The sequence below is a fragment of the Euprymna scolopes genome, chromosome 36 (genome assembly GCF_053919585.1).
Source record: "Euprymna scolopes isolate OS-2025 chromosome 36, ASM5391958v1, whole genome shotgun sequence".
NCBI lineage: Eukaryota > Metazoa > Mollusca > Cephalopoda > Sepiida > Sepiolidae > Euprymna > Euprymna scolopes.
The window spans coordinates 16,014,244-16,031,743 of NC_136517.1; the positions used below are offsets into that span (position 1 = coordinate 16,014,244).

The following is a 17,500-nucleotide window of genomic DNA, read 5'->3' on the forward strand; positions in this document are numbered from 1 at the left end:
CGTCATATGACAGAGGCAAACATTTATTTTAGGGGAAAGGGTATGTTACGTGGATGCTATAATAGGAATAACCCAAAAACAGAAAGAGCACGAACACAAGGAACCAAGAAAACTGAAACCGTACAACACCTATATCACTTTTTACAATTAATTTTTTTCCAAGTACTCTAACCACTGCGCCAAAGGTCTTTGTAGAAACGATCCCCGTGAAGTAAATAAAGGGTTCCGTTCGAGATTCAGTCCAAATTCCCGAGTTCGACAGAAATATTCCCGAGTTCGACAGAAATATTCCCGAGTTCGACAAGATACACCTGAAGAAGGTCGGAGGCTACATCTTCCGAAACGTTGTTAAAAATCACACTCAAGATGAGAACAGTAGTCTGGTGAATCTAAATAATACGAATAACCAATCGTCATCTCAAAACTTCAAAACATCAGCAAGAAAAAAAAATAAATTTATGAAAATAAAATAAGATCCAAATAACAACATGCGATCTCCCAGTTTTTCAACCGAAACTTTTCAACTGCATGCGATTCGAATCTCCACCGATTTGTAAATTGACAGTATCATGCTTATTTAACTTGATATTCTGCAAAACTATTACGTGCACATATATACTAGCTGGTCGCACGACGTTGCCCGGTTGTAAAATGTGCTTAAAATATGATATTTTGATTCAAGCAGATTTCGGATTTATTATTATAGAATCAATTCTCTATCGATTATTATATTGTACCTAATTTATAGTAGTGGTTTTAAAAGTAAAACGAAAATATATATCGATTGGATGCCATCAGCTAGAATCGAAACTAAAACACAATATAACGTTCCAGCCTTAGTCGTTACCGTTTGTACAATAGTCAGGAGTATAAGACATAGTTAAAAATAAATCAATTTTTTTTTTATTCAATTTTTCACTCCAAACAAAGCACAATGTTGTGTAAAACAATTAGAATAAGTAGACTATGATATCTTGCAATATCTCAAATAAGAAAATTGGTAAGTATAACTTAAATATTGAGGAAGTTAATCCAATTTATAATCCGTCAGTTTCTTTTGGGACACCAATATAATGTGTGTGTGTGTGTGTGTGTGTGTGTGTGTGTGTGTGTGTGTGTGTGTGTGTGTGTGTGTGTGTGTGTGTGTGTAGGAAATGGATGTAGGGGGCTACTATCGGCGACATAAGTTGCAGGGGTATTATGAAGGGAGATAAGTAGCAAGATGTCTGTTCACATTACATTTGAACTTCTGCATGTCAGTACAGTTGGGAAAGCAGAAACCCGGAAGGAAGTTCCAAAGTCTAGCAGTTCTGGGGAAGAAACTATTGGAGTAGAAGGTTTTTTACACCTAGGGATATCTACGGTGTAGGGATGGAATTCAGCTGCTTGTCGGGCTTGTCGGGGGTATTTACGTCGAAAGGGTAGAAACGCTTGTAGTTAGTTAGAGCAGTCACCATTAAAATACTTGTAAAACAGGCAGAGGGGTGCGACATTTCGTCGACAGGACAGAGGCTGAAGCTTAGATGACAGTTCAGGACCTATCAGGTTGGCGACTCTCTTTTGAACCCTGTCCAGGAGTGAGAAAATAGTGGCAGATGCACCAGCCCAAATGTGACAACAGTACTCCATACATGGGCGAATTTGGAGCATTGTAGAGGTACAGGATAATTTCAGGCGTAAGTAGTTTTCTAGCACGGTAGAGAGAGTCCAACTTCTTCACCTTTAACGTATAAATGAATACATTTGCGTATGTGTACCAATAACAAATTAGTTTACGCCTGGCATGTTCCATTTCTTTTTTTTTTTCAATTTTGATCTCTCAACAGGTATTAGCCAAAACAGAAAAGAACGGTTCACAAAAATGCAATCATTTGAAGCGATTTACGCCAGTCTGCGACCTCGTGTCTTAGAGAAGATGCATCATAAAAATATGTAAACAAACAGACATAGTGAGTTATATATATATATATATATATATATATATATATATATATATATATATATAATTAGTTACTATAATAATTATCAAATACCTACAGATACTACTGTTTGATCCTTTCGGGTATCTTCAGTGCAGGTTGTAATGATTAACACCAGTGGATAGATTCGAACCCGGCAACAGAGGGCATCTCTGGCTTCGTTAGCAAGGACCATATCCATTCGGCTACCGTAAACCGCGAAAAATATTAATTTGAAACATTTATTTTATTAAATATTTTTAATGTCAGTCAGTTATATAGTTATCAACGTATAAGAGCTAAACTGACCGACTTTTTAATTCAACTAAAAGTGCTCAACGATAAGAAATGAGTTTTTTTAAAAGGAGCTAACATTTCCTATATATATATATATATATATATATATATATATATACAGGGTGTCTCAAAAAAGCTGATGGTTAAAAAAAATTCATAACTTTCTTAATTTTTATATTTTTCTTTTTTTTTTTTTTTTAAATCATCTAGAGTAACCCTCCCAAGGTTCTCATGAGTTGTTACACTACCGACGAGTGGATATTTATCGTAGAGTCGTATTTTCGGTTGAATGAGCCAGTATCAGAAACTCAAAGAGAATTTCGACGAAACTTCCACACAAGAAATTCCCCTACTCCCAATGCAATAAAACCAGCCACAATAAATGCCCTTAAAAAATATAGAGGAGGAAATTAGGGCCATAGACCCGTAAACATTAAGTGATGTGCTGGCCAATGACCTGCAGAGAGCACAAGAGTGTGAAAATGAAAATGGTGGACATTTGAGTAACATCATTTTTCATGACTGAAATTATAACGCGTGAAAAACATACCCTAGATTAAGTTGTGTAAAAAAATTAGAATAAGTAGACTATGATATCTTACTATATCTAAAAAAATCACGGAGAGGCTCATCTACCGAAATATGAAAATTGGTAAGCATAACTTAAATATTGAGAAAGTTAATCCAATTTATAATCCGTCAGTTTCTTTTGGGACACCAATATAATATATATATATATATATATATATATATATATATATATATATATATATATATATATATATATATATATATATATATATATATATATGTGTGTGTGTGTGTGTGTGTGTGTGTGTGTGTGTGCGCGCGTGTGTGTGTAGGAAATGGATGTAAAAGTATTTTTTTCATTCTTGTGAGTCGGTGAGGATGTTCCTCCGGAAGTGATCTAGTGGTCTTCCGATGAGCTGCATGAATGAAAAAAAACACATGAATCTATTTGTTTGTTTCTACGCGAAACAATTGTAAAGTCACACTGAGTGATTTTGAAATTCAACAATATAAAATAAATAAAAAACTTGATCATTCGAATTTAATATATGAATATCGAATATTATGTCGACCGTTAGCCTTCACTAGAATTCTTGGTCGCAAATAAGCCTCCTGTATTTTTTAAATTGTTCTATCTAGTATATTGAGTTTTCTATCATCTCAAAAGATTTTAGCATAAAGATAATATTTATAGTTGTAATTTTTAAGTATATACATGTTGCCATCAAATATATGCAGAGAAAAGCCAACGAGATTTGAGAAAAAGACTTGGAAAATATGAAAGAGTTATAAAAATGATTATGATAAATTATAAAGATTTTTTTTTTTATTTCATAATAAAAGATGAGTTTTTCAAGCTGTTTGGAAGCAATTCTCCTTAAGACAACACTTAAACAGCTTTGTAAGTATAGGTTCTAGTTCTGGTTAAAGCTGTTTCAGCATTATATTTGGAATGCCGCCACGACCAATTGCTTTATTGGAATCAAGGTTTTTGATTAGCTTGGCAACATCACGCACAAATATTTGTATGTCGCATAGCTTGTTTTCAGGCACAGGTGAAAATCCTGGGACCGGCTCTGACTGCATAGGGTAGAATTATCTGCAAAGTTTTTGGCAAATTGTTTGGCTTCATCCTATGCTGACGAAATTATCTCAGGTCCATGGATGATGATTGGGATAGAGCACACAATTCAGGATCCTATTTTTATTTGTAAAAATTGTATTTTTTTTGTTTACATGGGGGTCATCACTTATCAAGGCCCAAATGCTACTCAGGGATAAGGGTTATTGCGTGTACAGTAATCAATGAGATAGTATTGTAGTAATCATTAGTATTGGGGGGTTTGATAGAGTGTCTTACTTTAGGGGGCGGTTTGTCAGGAGTTTGTTTATGTTGTACTTGAAGACGTCCAAGTTGTAGTCAGGTGGGAAACAGGCAAGCGGCAGAGAGTTCCACTAGCGTGCAGTTCTAAGAAAGAAGCTTTGCTCATGGAATCTATGTTTGGATTTAGGCACAGATAAAGAGTGGGGAAAATTATTGACAGTAGTTTCAGCTAGATATTGTCGTAGACTTTCACCTTCAGCAAAATCAAACCTCATCAAAAAAAAAAAAAAGAAAAAAAAAAGCAGATTCCATTTTCTCCGAGATGAACATGAGTGCATATTCCTGAATAATTACCTGAAAAAAATTAGAATTTAGGATGAGTGACCACTTTCGCATACACATTTAATGTAAAATGCTATACTATTCCCAGGCCACTTTAGTATTTTAAAGCAGTTGATCCAAACTTTTTTTGTGTATAAGAGATAAATTCTTTACGTTTCTTTGTTTTTTGTGTGTGCTTTTACTTTTATAGGCAATTACATGTGGTATGGCCCGAAAATGGGAGATAAGTTTACATTGTATTTATATAGGAAATTGATCTCCTACTATATAGATCGTTAAACTTATGTTTATGTCTCGACATGAACTTAAATAGTTGCACGCAATTCCGCGATGCATTCCACAGTGGTGTTTATCCTGCATTCTGCACGACAAGAAATGTATGTTTAATCGATAGTGTGGAGAATTTGACCCTGACTTTAACCCTACCCACTAAGCTAGACTTAATGCAAGTCACACAATAATAATAATAATAATAATAATAATAATAATGATAATAATAATAATAATAATAATAATAATAATTATTATTATTATTATTATTATTATTATTATTATTATTATTATTATTATTATTACAGTAGTAGTAGTAGTAGTAGTAGTAGTAGCAGTAGTAGTAAAACTCATTTTTCTACAAAAGTTCTGTATTTTATTTTCTCATATACCACAAACACACTTGTGGCGATTTTGTATCATTTGCATAATTCAAAGTACTGCTCTTACCATGGATGCTATTCGCACAACATTTCGGTTGATATATCTAACAAGGACCCGTGGCGCAGTGGATAAAGTACTTGATAAATTCAGTTATAATGTTACACTTTTCTGGAGGTTGAGGTTTTAATCTTAAATGCGGGCAACACTCACAATACAATTTGTGAAAATTACTTAAAACTTCTGCCCAATCATGGCTGACGGAACGAAAGCATGCTACCCTCATGGATCGAATAAGGAGTTCCTTTCGAAATTCCGTGTAGATTCCCGACTTCAACAGAAAGATTCACAAGTGTATTAACATACGCCTAAAGAAGATCGGAGGTTACATCGACCGAAACGTTGTGAGAATAACACACAAGATTAGAACAGTAATTCGAATTATTTAAATCATCAATTCTCATCGCAAAAAATGAGAAATAGAATATTGTGGCGCTTTTTTTTTTCAAAAGAATTTTAGTCGATGACGATTAATTTTAAAAAAGAAAGTGGTAAAAAATTAGTTTCAATAAAATTAGCAGAAGTTCTTCAAAGTAGCATTTATAAAATTAAAAATTTAGAATAAACAGATAAACTGTTTAAAAAAAACAATTGAAGGTGCAAACATTGTATTAAATGAGAAAAAAAAACAAAGGAAAAATCATTCGATTTTTTCTTTTTTAGTTCTTATGACATCTTTATTTCTCTCTCTATCTCTCTTTCTCTCTCTCTCTCTCTCTCTCTCTCTCTCTCTCTTTGTAATTGATCTTATTAATTTCTTATCTTAGAAAATCCATCATCAGAGACAGAAGGGGAAACACTTCAGCGTGAGCTGCTTAGGTGTGTCGTAATCCAGTGTTAATAAAATTGGCAGAAACTCTTAAAAGTATCATTTACAAAATTAAAAATTTGAAGTAAAAAGATAAACTGTTTTAAAAAAAACTTTGGAAGGTGCAAACATCTTTTTTCGACAGCTTTGTTTTTTTTTTGTTTTTTTTTTTGTTTTTTTTAAATCTTTTTGTAATCGGAATCATCTCTATTCCGGATCTTAGAAAATCCATCATCATTAGTTTCATGTTTCTGTTTAATATCGAAAGCATTTTCTGAACGTTACAACATTAAAAAAAATATATTGAGAAATGAAAAGCGGACATGGAGAGGAAAGGGGACAAGAGTTATGGTTAAATTAATCTGATATTGTGTTTTTATTATTATGGCTATGACAAGGTAATATTCTTTTCATTGTTTTGACTCTCGAGTATATATTCGACACATTTAGAAACAGTTCATCAATCGAGAACCATCCCACTGTATCTAAAAACATATAAGATATTAATTGATATATACTTGAGAGTCAAAATAATGAAAAAAAATTCTCTTGTCATAGCCCTATGTATTATTTATTCTTTTATGAAACGATTTAAAACGAACAGTATGTATTCCAATGTAATAAACGTGAAATGTACAAAAATGTTTTTTTTTTTCTGAAAATCATTTTCACTTTGATTTGTGAATTACAACACGTGCCATCATTGTAATCATGGGTGCAACAAACTTGTGCCATCATTGTAATCATGGGTGCAACAAACAAAAAAGTACAAAACAAAATGCACACGTGCCATAGCGGGTTCTTTTTTTTTACATAGGCATCACCACTTATCAAGGCCGATAGGCCACTCAAGGATAAGGGTTAAAGAGTGTAGAGTAGTCAAAAGGACAATATAGTAATCAATAATAATGGAAGTTCGGTAAATTTGTTAACATAAGTGCAACGGCTCATCAAGAACTTGTTTACGTTGGACTTGAAGACAACTATATTATAGTCAGCTGGAAAGCAGGAAAACGGAAGACAATTCCACAGGCGTGCAGTTCTAAGAAAGTAGCTTTGATCATGGAATCTACGTTTAGGTTTAGGCACAGATAAAGAGTGGGGGGAATTATTGAATAATGTTTTCAGCTAGTCTAGTGTTTCTTGTGAAAGTTTGGCGAGGGGGGACCATAGATTGAAGCTCAGTCGAACACTTTCCATGAAAATAAGGATAAAGCAGAGACAAACTCGCAACATCTCTTCTGTGAGATAGAGGTTGCAGCGAAGAGAAAAGGACATCTCCCACCAGGCCACGAAGTCTATTTTGAACTCTATCAAGGCAGGACAAGTCTTTTCTGGCAGCTCTTGCCCATATGTGGCAACAGTATTCCATCCTTGGACGTATCTGGCTCTTATATAGATAGAAAATTGCATCAGCAGTGAGATATCTACTGGATCGATAGAAGGATCCGACCATTTTTCAAGCGGCCTTGGCAACAGATTTGATGTACGTATTCCATTTAAGATCAGGAGTAACGGTCAAGCCCAGAAGCCTGTCAAAACTTGAGGTTTCGCCAAGACGAGAGCCATTCATTTTAATTGATGCCAGATAGGGATCAGAACGTTGATGATGTAAAGATAGAAGCTTGGTTTTAGATACATTAAAAGTAACCAGCCACTCCTTTCCCCATTGTACAACGTGATCAAGATCAGAGGAGAGAGAATCGGAGAGAACTTGGTCGTTTAATGTCTTAGATGTGCTACCATAGATGGTAGTGTCGTCAGCAAAAATGTCTACGAATCATGTAAGATGTGATTTGGACGATCATTAATGTAGATCAGGAAAAGAGTTGGGCCCAGGATGGACCCCTGAGGGACTCCAGCATTTATACTGTGAGCTTCTCATTTTTGCCCCTCAACTACTACTCTTATAAAAACCTATCAGAGAGAAATGATTTAATAATTAAGAAGACATTTCCAGCTATACCATAGCTGGAGATCTTGTGAAGTAAACCTTTATGCCATACCCTATCAAAGGCCTTTGATATGTCAAGAGCAATTGCCCTAGAAAGGTTGCCTCTGTCGAGAGATTCGCTAATCCTATGGGATATAATTGTAAGCACATCTGCTGTAGATCTAGCAGAACGGAAACCATATTGTGTGTCACTAAGAAGGTTATTTTTGCTGAGATGGTTGATTACTTCTCTATTTAACACAGATTCCAGCAACTTACTCATGACGCACAGGAGACTTATTGGCCTGTACTGAGAGGGGGATGAGCGATCACCTGAATTCTTAAATACAGGGCATATTAATGAGATTTTCCAGGGTGATGGAAAGCAATTCTCCTTTAGACAACGTTTAAACAGTTTTGTAAGTATGGGTGCTAGTTCTGGTTGAGGTTTTTTGAGTACTATAATTGGAATACCGTCAGGTCCGGTTGCTTTACTGGAATCAAGGTTTTTGATTAGCTTGATAACATCACGTACAGATATATGTATATCACATAGTGTGTTTTCTGATACAGGAGGAAATATTGGGGTTGGCGGCCTTGGTCGCAAAGGGTAGAATTAGCTGCAAAGTTCTTGGCAAAGAGTTTGGCTTTGTCTGAGATTAACTCAGGTCCATTGATGATAGTTGGGATAGAGCACACGTTTCTGTTCAGAATTCTGTTTGCAATTTGCCAAAACTGGTGGGAACCAAGCCGCTGCTGAGCTACTTTGGACTTGACGGACTGAGCATACAACTCTCTTGCATTCTTTATTACTTTCTTACAATGGTTGCTGGCAGTCCTGAAAGCGGCTTTAGTTTCCATACATCTATTACGTTGGAAGCAGTGGAAAAAGTGATTTCTGTGCGCAATAGCAGCAGCACATTCTGGAGAAAACCATGGCTGGCTGTTAGGTTTTTGCTGGAACTTTTTCGAGGGTATGAAATTGTCTATAACTACAATTAACCATTCCATCAGGTCTGATACTATAGACGACACATCCTTTTTAAACATGGGACGCAGAGGAAGATCCGATATAAATGTACGGAAACTATCCCAGTCAGCCATAGTGTATCGATATACTGTACGATGGAGAGGTACGTCTGAGGACTTATTACATTTCATTTTTATCTTAATTGATATAACTGAGTGGTCGGAAGACCCAAGGGGAGACAAAACGGAAACTGAACATAGTTCAGGGCAAGTTGTGAGAAAAAGGTTTAGGAGACTTGCATACTGGCCGTCATTGTCGGGCACACGGGTGGGTTCGTGAACAATCTGAGTGAGGTCATAAGCAATGGAGAAATCATGACAGAATCTCCCCTCATCATCGGTCTTGTTTGAGTGGGTCAACCATTCCACATTGTGAACATTGAAGTCTCCACATACGTGAATGTATGCTGAAGGATATGCTGATAGAACTTGGATAATTTTCTCAGATATGCTTTTAAAGATAGTAACTCCGCTGTTATGGGGGCGATAGAGAGTAAATATAAATGGCGTAGTGTGAGCTAGTGCTACTCGGAAGCGTATATAGGGTAAGTTAGGATCTTCTCTAGAGATGTCCCTACCACATGGAAAGCCATCTTTTATATAGGCACATATTCCATGCCCATGGCGATCATGGGGGTCAGATTTGGAAGTTAGGTTAGAGTATCCTTTAATTACGAACTCATTTAGGAAAATAGTCTGTCTAATTCCAGTTTCGCTTAAAGATAAAAGGTCTGGTTTAGTCTCCTGTAATTGGGTTTCAACCTCTGGAAGGTTAGAACGTAGACCCCTGATGTTGGAGAAGGAGACATGGTAGTGGGGGTTTACGTTGGAAGTTTCAAATCCGAGTTTAATCGTGTATTTTTTATTGAAACTTGTCATGATGGAATTTTGGAGTTTGTGGACTAGATCGTCAGACTTGCTTAGAGCAGGATAGAGAGGGGAAACAAAGAGAGAAAAGTAACGAAGAACTTTTTTTTTTGTAGCACATGATAAGGTAAAGCCGTAACAATTACCAACTAGTATGGCGTCGAGAGGCCCCACCAGAGACTACTGCATGGTCCAAAATCCATTCACCAAATGGCAATACAGCAGCCCCAGTATTTTGCGCATGCTGATAGGACAGCCTCCTTAGTGGTTAATCCAAGGTTCGGGTCCCTGACTATCAGGAGGATAACGTCAGCCCAGATAAAACGTTTACCTCCAGCACCCTTACTAGTGACGTGGCTACAAGGATAGACATAGAACAGAAAATTTCCGCCATCTCTGTCGATTGTTCACGCAAAATACTGCGAACCTAGAATACAGCTTTTTCTTCTCCCTTTGTCAGAAAAATCACTTATTTAAAAAATGAAGACTGAGTGACAAATAAAGTTAAAAAACATTGATTAATAATCACTTCTAAATAACAGTCCCTTACCACAGGTGTTTCTAACCACGGATAACATAAGAGAGACGTTCCAAAAGTAAGGCATATTTTTTAATTCCGCCCGAATGCATCAGTCGGGAATTGCAAACTGCATTATTATCATGACTGAAATTATGTATTCATAACCTGGGATTGTATTTCTCCGTAGCCAATATTGACGGCGTGAGACTTTAAGAAAGAAACCCTTGTCATCGACGTGCGTCAGAAGCAAAGATGCATCATTAAATTCCTGGGAAATGTGGATTCAGAATGGTGGTGACAATGTAGAAAAACAAATTCTGGAGAGTCGCTCGTTTAAATCGCACAACTCCCGTTTCTGTAGCTCTTCAACCTTTTTTTTTTTTATAAAAAATGGGAAGTTTTACTCTTGTAACGACCCTCCCATGACAAAGCACGCTCCGGACGTCTATGCACAGCCATCGTACATTGCTGGCAAAAATTGAGAATGGTGGTGACTATGTAGACAAAAATCTAGAGCATACAAGTCGCTTCCATTAATGGTACCACCCCGTCTTCGTAGTTCTTCGATTTTTTTTTAGTATAAACATATGAGGCTTTACTTTTTGGAATGACCCTTGTAATAATTAATTAGCACATTTATCCGCTCAAAATTGCGTATAGATTGTCGGGTTCGAAATAAAAATGTCATAGTTGTTAAATATATACCTGAAGAAGGCCGGATTTTACATCGGCTGAAATTTTGTGAAAATATAAACCGAGATGAGAATAGTAATTTGATTACGAATTGATTAATCTACATAACATGTTTAAAGAAAAAGGTATTTAGTAGAATCAGTTAAAATTGAATCAGTGTTTCTGCGAAGAAATCCATAATTTTAATATTGAAATATTTGGTCCAAATTTTAATATTAGAATATTTGGTTCAATTTCAGTATTGAAATATTTGGTTATTTCAATATTGAAATATTTGGTCCAAATTTTAATATTAGAATATTTGGTTCGATTTCAATATTGAAATATTTGGTTCAAATTTTAATATTAGAATATTTGGTTCAATTTCAATATTGAAATATTTGGTTCAAATTTTAATATTGAAATATTTAGTTGATATTTTAATATTGAAATATTTTGTTTAAATTTTAATATTGAAATATTTAGTCCAAATTAATCCAAATATTGGAATATTTGGTTCGATTTCAACATTGAAATATTTGGTACAAATTTTAATATTGAAATATTTAGTCCAAATTTTAATAAGTTGGAGGGATACTATGTATGAGTTGAGCAGCAAGACGTTTGTTCACTAGAACTTCTGCATGTCAGGATAGTTAGGAAAACAGGAACCAAGAAGGGAGTTCCAGAGTCTAGCAGTTCTGTAGAAGAAACTATTGGAGTAGAAGACTTTCTTATATCGATGGATATCTACCGTGTAGGGGTGAGATTTAGCTGATTGTCGAGTTTGTCGGGGGGTTTTACGTGGAGAGGATACAAGCGCTTGTAGTTCGTCAAAGCATCCACCATTAAAATACTTGTAGAACAGGCAGAGGAATGCAACATTTCGTCGATGGGTCAAAGACTGAAGCGATTATAAAACATTTAACTTATGATAGGTTTTTTCTAACTTTGAAAAACGAAAAAACAAAAACAAAAAAAAAACAATGATTTAAATATTTATGAACATTTTCCATACATTAATAATAGCGTGTGTGTCATTTATTTTGTGTGTCACGCTTGCATTCGAGTGACTGTCTTTCAATTGTTATGGACTTCCATTTCTTGGAATAAATAATTTTACCAAGAATTCTTTATAAGTTTTGGTTTCGGTTTCGATTATAGCTGATGGCCCTTAAGTCATCTATTTTTTTTTTTTTTAATAATTTATCAAGAAATCTTCATAAATTTTGGTTTCGTTTTCGATTATAACTGATGGCACTCCAATAATCAATATTTTTTATAAATAATTTTATCAAGAATTTTTCATAAGTTTTGGTTTCGGTTCCGATTATGATTGAAGGAACTCACGTTATTTATATATACATATATTTTTTCTCATAAGTTTTATTTCGGTTTCGATTCAAGCTTATGCATCAAGGCCACACATATATATATATATATATATATATATATATATATATATATATATATATATATATATTATTTTTGGAATCGCAACCGTACACTATATAAAATCGATAAAACATTAACTCTATAATAATAATAATAATAATAATAATAATAATAATAATAATAATAATAATAGTAATAATAATAATAACAATAATAATAATAATAATAATAGTGATAATAGTGATAAGAATAATGATAATAATAATAATAATAATAATAATAATAATAATAATAATAATGATATACGAAATCTGCAAGCATTTAAATATCATATTTAAGCGTACTTTACGACCTGGCTTTATCGGGCGTTCGTGCTAGCTTAGATAAATACTTTTGCAGTTTTAACAAAAGAGCTACAATAATATCAGAGCGTCTCCATTTACACTGAACATCTAGAGAATGCCAACATCAATATATTACATATGAATGAGTCCCCTATAGATATTATAAAATTAATATAAAATATAAAATAAATATGAAAGTTATAAATAAAATAAATATAGTATATAAAATTAATAAAAAGTATGAAATAAATATAAAATTATAAGACTAATTCAAAATAAAATAATATAAATATAAATTTAAAATATAAAATAAATTTAAACAAAATACAGTAATAATATTCAATAAACATCAAAATGTAAACAAAATACTACGAATCATTCATTTAAAGCAATAAAACAATTAACATTAAAATCCAAATTCGTATACAATATAAATATAAAATATAAAATAACATAACCATAAAATCAAATACAAAATAAAACCATAAGATTGAATGATTATTGATTATTTTAAAAGATTAATACAAATCATTTACACATAGGTTTATGGAATTGAAAACTAGTTTCAAATAATTAAATATTAGATGGAATTATTTGTTTATTGTTTCATGCCCGCGATTATGATTTATTAAAAAAAACAACAAATCACCAATGTTGTACATATGAGTATGCATAAAAACGTTCGTGTTTTTTTTTTTTCGTCTTTCATGTTCAGCTGAAAATTCATTGATTATTTTGTGTATTTGTCCGTGTGCATCAGAAAGAAATTATTTTGGTAAGAAATGGCGATATATCGGTAACGAATAACTCTGTTGCAATCGAAGCATGCAACGTATTTATCGAATATCGATTAATATCTTTAAAATATTTATTTGCACAAAATATTTTAAAAAATCACAGTGAACAAATTAGGCACACGGCCATTAAAAAGTGTGCGGATAATGGGTGTCGTCCTTGATCTCAAATACTTAAATTGTCTATCCTACTCTTAACTAGAAATATTTCAGTCCCCACAATACCACATTCAGTCCAGGAGCTGTCCTACTTAAGATAAACCCAAATTTAAAAACAAAAAACGTTTTATTGAATTCTTTACAGCAATAACATTTCATTGGCGGAGGAATAGGGAATAAATAAGAAACCACAAAAATTGGTTAGTAAGGTCCTTCCAACCTTCTCTAAATATGTTTTTCGGTTTTCCGAAAACACACGTCGATCTCTAAGTGGGAGTGGTATCTAAGTGTGGGTAAAAAGATAGAGGTGGGTGTTAATAAGTGGATAGAGTACTTGCACATTGGGAATAAAGACTAAGGATGAAAAGCAATAAAAGTGGAAAGTGGGAACAGGAGGGGGGGAGCTCATTCACTATACTAGCTAAGAGTATAAAAACTTAAAAACTTACCCAAAGGGCTGGGGCCTGACGGGACCTTTAACTGCGTGTGTCGTGCTTAGGGGTTAACTTTTTAATATTTTTTATACTTTCTTTTTTTGTTAAAGAAATAAATGAAAAAAAAAAGAAAAAATTATACTTTTTCTGATTTTTTAATGTACTTTTTTCTCTTTTTTTCCTCACATTCAACGCAACAAGACATATAGTCGAAGCACGATCGTAAAGATTCGAACTGCATTAAACACGCAGGTTCATGCACAGTAAAACATGTGCGCAAACAATGTTCGCGTTTAATGTTAAAGGTTACTATTTAAAAAAAAAAAATTTTCTGTTTGTGTCTATAGTGTTGGCTGTTTTTTGGTAAAAATCAAGTTTCTTCCCGTCTTTGTTTACATTTCTCGTCAGATGACATTTGTTCTTCATGATGAATGCCCTGGAAAAGTCACTTCTGATTAGTGCTTACCAATTTTAAAATATGCGAACGAATTTGGTCATAATAATAGAATATTTTAAAATTGGTGAACTTTAATCAAGAGTGAATTTTTTTTCTATAGCATTCAACCTGAAACATAAATATCAGCTGACAAATAATGTAAAGAAAAACGGACGGAACTTGATGTTAACTTTTTTTTTTAAAGCATCTCAAATTTTGAATATAATTTATATTTCATTCTTGTTTCATTTTTATCGGGTTAAATATAGATTCACTCTGAAACTATTTGTACGCATGTCGTATTTTTGTTCCTTTTAGTTTTCCTCGCTTCAAATCCAAGAACTTTTTGAACGTATTTTGTACTTCGATGAAATAAAAAAAAAAAACCTCAATGTTTATATAATATTCATTTCTGTACTTTTATACACCACGTCACACTGTCGATATTTTTTTTTTAAGTAGCTTCAATAAATTCCGATCAACCTGCAATCAGCTGAACATGAATTTTGGTAGACTAAACAAACAAAATGAACATTTCTGAATTTTTTAAATGAGGATTGATTATTCGTATTATTTGGATTCTTCAGACTACTGTTCTCATCTTGAGCGTGATTTTCACAACATTTCGGTCGATGCAACCTCCGCCCTTCTTTAAGTGTATCTTGTGGAACTCGGGAATTTTTTTTGTCGAACTCGGGGATCTTTCTGTCGAACTAAAATTTATGCACGGAATTTCGAACGGAAGCAGTTATTTAATCCACGGGGGTAGCATGCTCTCATCCCATCAAACACGACTGAGTAGGAGTCCTAATTAATTCGCAATTGTATTTTGGGTGTCATCTGTGCTGAGGGTTGAGCCTTGAACCTCCAGAATTATGCAAACGTACAACTGAATTTATCAAGTACTTTATCCATTACGCCACGCGTCCTTGTGAATTACTTTGTTAACATGGTTAATGGAACGAGAGTATGCTGCACCCGTGGATTAAATAAAGGGTTCCATTTTAAATTTCGTGTATTCCCAAGTCCGACAAAAAGATACCCTAATTGGACAAGATATACCTGAGGAAGGTCGGAGGTTACATCAAACGGAATGTTAAAATAACAGTAAAGATGGAAACAATAGTCCAAAATATCCAAATAATACGAAAAAAAAAATGAAGAATTTAGTTTTTCTTCCATTCTATGTCTAATGCTGTTTTGTTAAAAAACTGGAATTTCCACTGCTGCGTCTTCTGCGCATTGTCACAAGGATTCGTAAATATTTCCTTTGTATGAGGGTCACAATCCAAGCAACTATTCGTACTCGGATGATAAATAACACGAGTCGTAGCATTGTATTTCCAAAGCTGATTACCACGTTGTGAGTGGCAAGGGAACAGCACCACTGGGGCGCGTGCGTTGTAGCTCGCCGCATCAAAACAAACGCCTCGCTTCCACGGCCGCAAATCCTGTCGCCAGGTGATTTCAAACTTTTGTTCCCCGGGGGTGGCCGCATCTGTCGTGCAGACTTCCAATCCGAACCGTTTGTTTGCTTCTTGGAAACGGGTATCGATACAAAGGTTCGTGGCAACGTTCCGAATCTCACCGTGGGCGCTGCTTTTGGGGATCACTGTAGGATAATATTGAACCAGGTCGAACGCTATGGTTTCCATGAACCACTTGAAGGTCTTGCATTTGAGTTTTCTTCGCAGCTCCATCTGGCCGGTTATATTTCCAGCGTTGGCTTTACCAAAAGATGGCCTTCGCATGTAGACATATTTCTTATATTCATCCATCCACACTTCGGCCACCCGTTTGTGGTTATGACCAAGATAATCCACAGCACTCCCGGCCGAAAAGGGAGCGAACCGGCGGTAGACATGACCAACCCTTGAGCAAGGAACATCGATCATACGTCCGCCGCATTGCCAGATCTTAAACGATAATTCATACTGTTCACCACCCCATATATCCAGGCCAGGATCGTAACCTCCTAGCTCCCAGAACCAGGAACTGGCCATAGCGAAAAGACCTCCAGCCATTACTGGGCTATCGAAGACCTCTGCAGGACGACCGGCGGATTCCTTTAACTTTGGTAGCCTCTTGTAATCCATTCTCCAGTCGAAAGCGCCTCGAGCACCCTCGTCTTGGGCGCGATATGCGAAATTATTATAATCGATAACATCAATGAAGGGACACGTGACCGTTTTGTGGTCGTCAGCGATTGGTTGCAAAAGCGGTGGCAACCAGTTGGTATTAGGTTCAATGTGAGAGTCAAGAAATATCAAAACCTCTCCTTTGGCCGCCCGGGCACCAAGGAGCCGGGTTCGAATTAGACCTTCTCTCTGTGTGGCACGAACAATCTTGACGTTTGTAAAATGCCTCGTAACGTAGTCAGTCAGTTGTTGCTTGCAGTGCAGTTTGGAACTGAAATCGTCTACGAGAATGATCTCTTCAAGCAGTTCTGACGGAGACCTGTCCAGGATCCCCCAGACCGAGCGCAAAAGGGTACTCCAGTGTTCATTGTGAAAAGGGATCACGACGCTGGCCTTAGGAAGGTGTCGATAGTAACGCTTCTTCCAGCAATCTGGATGTCGGATATCGTTGATACTCCTGTGTAGCGAGATCTTGTCACTCGCAAGACCGTTAAATCCGTTTGATATAAACAATTTCTGCTTTAGTGAGTTCTCTTCGGGACTCAAGACAACTCCAACTCCTTGTTCTCCTGGTCCACTCCGTTCTTTATCTTGATTAATTTTAGTATAGTCATGCCAATCTATCAGTTCTTTGCCCGGTTCTAATTCTTTTTTATGTAAAAATTTCTTGGCGTTTTCGATATTTTTATGTCCATCTTCGTCGGTTTTGGTATTATCCTTTTGGTTCGGGTTTAACCGATTTTGGCCAGTTTCCTTTTTGGGTAGCTTGCGTAATAAATCCGGCGGCTGGATTTGAGCGACTTGGCGG

General features: G+C 35.1%; 1 pseudogene; it reads right to left on the reverse strand.

Annotated features, from left to right (window-relative positions):
* Window positions 1-13,434: 13,434 nt before the first annotated feature.
* Window positions 13,435-17,500, reverse strand: part of LOC145260359 (polypeptide N-acetylgalactosaminyltransferase-like 6 pseudogene) — a 4,701-nt pseudogene continuing 635 nt past the window's right edge.